The sequence below is a fragment of the Camellia sinensis genome, chromosome 2 (genome assembly GCF_055761805.1).
Source record: "Camellia sinensis isolate YWXY chromosome 2, ASM5576180v1, whole genome shotgun sequence".
Classification (NCBI taxonomy): Eukaryota; Viridiplantae; Streptophyta; class Magnoliopsida; order Ericales; family Theaceae; genus Camellia; species Camellia sinensis.
Window position 1 is genome coordinate 22,332,538 of NC_138962.1, and position 6,007 is coordinate 22,338,544.

Here is a 6,007-nt window from a genome sequence, read left to right on the forward strand (position 1 = left end):
CACCAATACTGGATAAGACAAATAAGATGTAAATGTATTTATACAGCGATATTTATATTCTATGTTGAGATTGGAATTAAGGGTTGCAGTAAACAAAAAGAAATTAATCATGGCTAAAGAAATGTTTTTTGACAAAGTGTTGTGGCCACAACCGGTATTAGTCATTTCTTCTTTGTACTGCAAAAGCAAGTTATGAAGTCTAATTGTATTTTAGACAAAATTAGTATTGTGATTATATTCACAAAGCAACCAAACACAGCTTAATTTAGTTCAAGCACGCCAATTAATGATATATTCTGATTTACCTCAGAATTGTGTGGGTGTATTAATATTTTTGTGTAATTATACACCAGCAAGAGAAATTAAGTTTCCTTGGAATGCTTAAAATGTGGGGGTGCTTGGAGTATTTTACCAAAATAACGGTTTCGATTATAGGTCCACAAAGAATCTCAATTCTTTCTATAGGACAAAGTTGGAGTAGAAGCAAAAATGGTTTCATTAACTCCTAAGGAACAACTCTATGTTTATTATTTTAAATTTGAAAATGAAAGTGACATAGAGTAACGGTAAGTCTCGATGTAATCAAAGACTTCATACCGTAGGACATTTGCTTTCATTAATGAATATTGTCTAAGGATAATATAATGGATCCACCAATGATATATAATTGAGAAGGTCAAACAAAAAATAACAGCCGCTAAACAAAAAGTTTGACCAGAGAGCATATGAGGGAAAGTTCATCGAGGGGAATGTGATTAAAGCCTATTACATCAGAGTCATCATAATGGTAACCCTACTTAGATGACTGGAGATCCCAAGAACTAAGTTCAAAGGGACAACTAAGTTATGTGTGGCTCGTCAGAAATCACTAAAGGAGTCTATCTCCTATCCATTCCTATGATGAGAGTGATATCTACAACATGTGTTGTATGTAGGGGATTTAGGGTAAGCTATGCTTTTAATGATTACTTATATCTTGAAACACCTAGAGGGGCATTTTTCAAGAGGAGTATTTAAGAGACTCGAAATAAGGATCACCTATATGAGTGTGAAGGGGCCGCTTCTATGAGAATTGATATGGCTAAATTTTCTAAAGCACTCATGAAACACCAGGACTTGCCTAAGGCCAAAACGGGCACAACCGTGAGAACTAAACTGTGTTTGGAGATATTCTGTGTGAATTCTATTGTCTTGGCTTACACAAACGGCTGAACAGTTCAAGGCATCACGTCCACTAATTAGCTAGTAAGTCCGATAGACTTTCACTAAGGAAGGTTCAAAGCCGAAAGCTATCTATCCCGATGCAGGATATTTCCTTAAATGTACTCTCTCTTTGCCTGCATGTTGTTGCATGTCCTTTCCGTATATTTCATTCATGTGGGGGATTGTTGGAAAAATTTAAATTTAAATTTACTCAAATGGTTGTGTCTCTTGAGATGGAAGGGTGTGTCCTTTTGAAGGATCACAACCTTTCTGAAGAGTCACATAGAAGTCTATATATTCAATCTCCCTCACTTCATTTTGAATGGTGAATTGTCATTCTTCTTCACTTTGCATTTATTCTTCATTTTTCCTGAGTCTAATTTTCCTATAAAGAGAGTTCATGCACAGCAAAGTTCGCTAGGCTTGCATTAGTAGTGCTGCTAGTGCAAGACATTGATCGTTGTATCCTGGGAGATAGACGTCCATTGAATCCTAAGCACCGGTGAGAGGACGAATCTGTCTTAAGGAGAAAGTGTCACACACTCGACTCGATCAGGTTTTATCTATTTATACTTTATCACATTATTATATCGATTTATTCCAGTTTTGGTTTTGCCCAAAAATCGTTTGCATATTTTTAAATTATTTTTTCCCGATAGTTTGGTACTATTTTTCTAACAGTGGGTATGTGAGGAAAATTGATTTTCCTTGGATTTGGAAGTTGTTTGTTAAGGTTGAGGGGCGATTTGGTTGAGTTCTTCGGAGTCTGGCGAATGGTGTTCTCATGTTGTGGTTTGGCTTTCAGAGTTCTTACTAAGCGTGCTTGAGCCATAAGCCAATTTATAGTTGTGAGGAATGGCAAGGTTATTCACCACCCCTAACGCGTTGGACGAGAATACCTCTTGTGAGCCAACGGTAGCTATCTGCGTTTGGCCTTTGGGCCAAAAAAATAGGGCACGGATGGGACGTAAAGCGTGCCCCTTTCGGTAATTAGTCAACAACAAAGAAACTCCAATGGTGCAAGTTTAAAGATTAAGCAAAACTATGCCGTTTTAGGATGCATAATTTTTAATAAATAATAAATAAATAATTCACAATACTTTAATGTCATTTCACTTCACTTCTAAACTTAAACCATCGGATTATTTACTTTGTTCATGTGAATTGCTGTGGTAAAAAGCACAACAAGATCGTTGTAGTAAAAGAATTCCAAAGAATCCTTATCGATAAACTTTTTCCTAAAAAATACACAATAGTACATGCCATTTTACTTCAATCATTGTAGGAAAAGAATTGCATAGAATGCTTATCCCTAAATTTATACCTAAAAAATGCACAATATTTTTTAATATCATTTTACTTCACTTCAAAACTTAAACCATTGGATTGTGTACTTGCTATGGTGAAAAGCAAGATCATTGTAGGAAAAGAATCGCAGAGAATCTTAATCCCTAAATTTTACCCTCAAGCTACTAACAAGTACTTCAAAAATTAGAACCAAAAAATATCCCAGGGGTGGGTGGCAACCTGGTAAGGGCCTGGGGTTTAAGCCCCTAGGTCCTGGGTTCGATTCCCCTCTAGGTCAATCTCCTGGGCGTAGCACAGTTGGTTAGGAGGTTGACCTCAGGATGCCTAATCAGCAGCTTGATGTGGGTTTAATGCTCCCTCGATGTGCGAGTCCTGACTTAAGCGGAGCTTGTCTTGGGAGGTCGGGACAAGCTTCCAGGTTATAGTCTCTTACTCGAAACGGACAACAGGACACCCTGGTGATCTCCTCAAGGGGATCTGCCTTAGACCTGCGGGAGAGTGAGAGGGGGAGGATTTTCTTGTAACAAAAAAAAAAACCAAAAAAAAAAACCAAAAAATTCATCAGAGAAACCAATCACACACTCTTGAACCTATTAATCATCAAATCACAAAAGACCACATTTTTTTTAAAAAAAAAAAAAAAAATCAAAATATATGTTGAGAAGTCGACTCCTCCGTTGTAGTAGTTGTGTCTTCCGAGTGATCTTGCCCATTGTGTTTTGCCGGTTCTTGATGGCCTTCTATAATGATGGAGGTGGGTCTGTCTGGTGTGGATTCTGGTTCTTGAAATCGATTGAGTCAGAAATTGGGTTAAGTTCTCTATTGGCCTCTATAATGTCCTCAAGTTCGTCCTCTGCGACTTCTTGAGACCATTTGAGGCCTTGTAGTGTAATATCTGGGTATAGTAGAGAGATGGATTCGAAGCTTACCATGAATAGGTTTTCGTCTGCCCAGGTTTTCAGTTGTGGTGGTACGTTTAGGAAGTGTGTGTATTTTGGTATGTATATTGGTGGTGGTTCTAGCCATATTACTCTTGCTGCGTACTCGAGGTTGCGTAGTTGGGTGAAGTAGACGTAAGGTTGTTCTGTTTTGATTCTCTGGAGGAATTCTTGCTGGTTTGTGGATTCTTGCAAGATTTTGGTCCAGATTTGGTCTCTTGTTTTTTTAGGTGAGGTTTGGTTGGCTTTGAATTCGCCTTTTTCGACGAAGTTGTGTTCTTTGCAGATGTAGTCGCAGGGCCGGCCCTGCCCCAAGGCAGGTAAGGCTTGTGCCTTAGGCCCTATATTTTGGCCCAAAAATAGGGCCCCCAAATTTAAAAAATTGTTATAGGTTCAACCTTTTTTTTTTTTTTTTTGGTTTTAAGATCAATTTAAAGGGCTCCAAATGTTTTATTGGGCTCATGTATAATTTAGCCCATATTTATTTATAAATGTGTCTGGCCCATATTTATTAAAATTAAAATATATAAATAAATAAATAAAAAACAATAGGGCTCCTAAATTTGGTAAAACATATAAACATATATAACATAGGGCCCCTAAATTTGGCCCAAAAATAGAGCCCCTAAATTTGGTAAAATATTATAGGCTCAATGTTTTTTTTTTTTTTTGGTTTTAGGATCAATTTAAAGGGCCCCGAAATATTTTTTTGGGTCCATGTATAATTTACTCCATATTTATTTATAAGTGTAGTTTGGTCCATATTTATTAAAATGAAAATATATATTAAAAAAAAAGTGTTTGGGCTCAAGAAAAATAATACATACAATATATGGGCCCTATTTTTTTATTTTTTTATTTTTACCTTCTTTATCTATTAGATTTTAGTGGAATAAATAATTTTGCTCAAATTTTTTTACCTAGGGCTTTATCAATTTTAATTGAATAATTTTTTCTTAATTTTTTTGTTCTAATTTTGTTTTATTAAATTGTTTTATTTATAATTTTAATGATTATATGTGTAAGTAAATTTTTTTATGGTTACAAACAAATAAAAAAATTGTAACTTATCGTTTTATTCATAAATTTTTTTTAATATAAAAGGGCCCCCATTTCCGAAATTCGCCTTAGGCCCCGACGAACTCAGGGCCGGCCCTGTGTATTCGTATACGGCTGCGTCTTTTCTGGGTACTTGGATGTTTGGATGGTATTCTCCGCAGCGTATGGATGTTTCGTTGTTAGGGTCGGTGAGGTCGAAAATGAATTGGTTACGAATGTTGAAGCGTTTTTCGCATTGAATAAGGCCGTGCAGGTGTGGCTCTCCATCTTGGTGATGTTCTTGAGCGGCTATGGCGTATGTTGGGTTGTATTTTTCTAGGATGTTCTAGAGGGTGTTTATGGCGAATAGGTTGATTATTGGGCAGTGGGGGTATGTAAGGAAAACGGATTTTCCTTGTATTCTGAAGTTGTTGGGTGTGGAGGATGATGGGCGATTGGTTTGTGTTCTTCGGAGTCTGGCGAATGGAGTTCTCATGTTTGTGTTTGGCTTACAGAGTTCTTACAAGGCGTGCTTGGGCCATGAGCCAATTTATAGTTTGGAGGAATGGCAGGGTTATTCACCACCCCTAATGCGTTGGACGAGAATACCCCTCATGAGCCAACGGTGGCTGTCTGTATTTGGCCTTAGGGCCAAAAAAGGGGGGCATGGATGGGACGTAAAGCGTGCCCCTTTCGGTAATTTCGCGGGTGACGATTTTTGCTCGCCAAAGTGAGAAACTTGCCTTTTTTTCTTTTAATGCCATCAAATCGGTATTTAAATCTTGTATCTTTATGAGGAAAACTTTGATATTTTGCATGACTAGATGTATTTCGACTGTTTTGCTACATAAACGATACTATACCTAAGTTAGCCTGATAGTCTCTCATGGACTTTAAAGATATTTGTTGTCTGAATAATTTTGTAAGTTGTAAGCACATGCCATCTAAGATCTTTTACTTAGATTATCAAAAAAATTTATGAAATCTTGGAAAAAGAATTTTTTGATTTAGGCAATGGATAATCTTTTCATGGCAGGCTAGAACTGACTGTAGTATCATAAGAGGTAGGGTACATTCCATTTGTTCAATCATAGCAATTTAGGAATGAATGAATGAATGAATTTCAATTGTATTTGTTACCTGTGCAATTTAAGGAATGACTTATTTTGCCTTTTTCAACTGTATATTGAATTTCAATTCTAAAAATGAAATTGCTACCTTTTCCCCCTTGATTCATTATCATTTCTTGTCGACTATGTCATTTAATGTCACTTCTCAAAAGTTGCAGATTATCTTGTTGTAGTAAGCATACCTGTCGTTGTTGTTTTTATCATTATCTTTGTCTTAATTCACTTATTTGGTGGGGATTGTTTATAAAAGATGCAGATTATTTAATAATAGTGTTTCTTATTATAAACTATTATTTCAATTATCATCTTTATCTTTGTTACTCATCCCCAAAAAAAAAAAAAAAAGATCATTATCTTTGGTGTTAAATTTTTGTTTCTATCATTATCTCT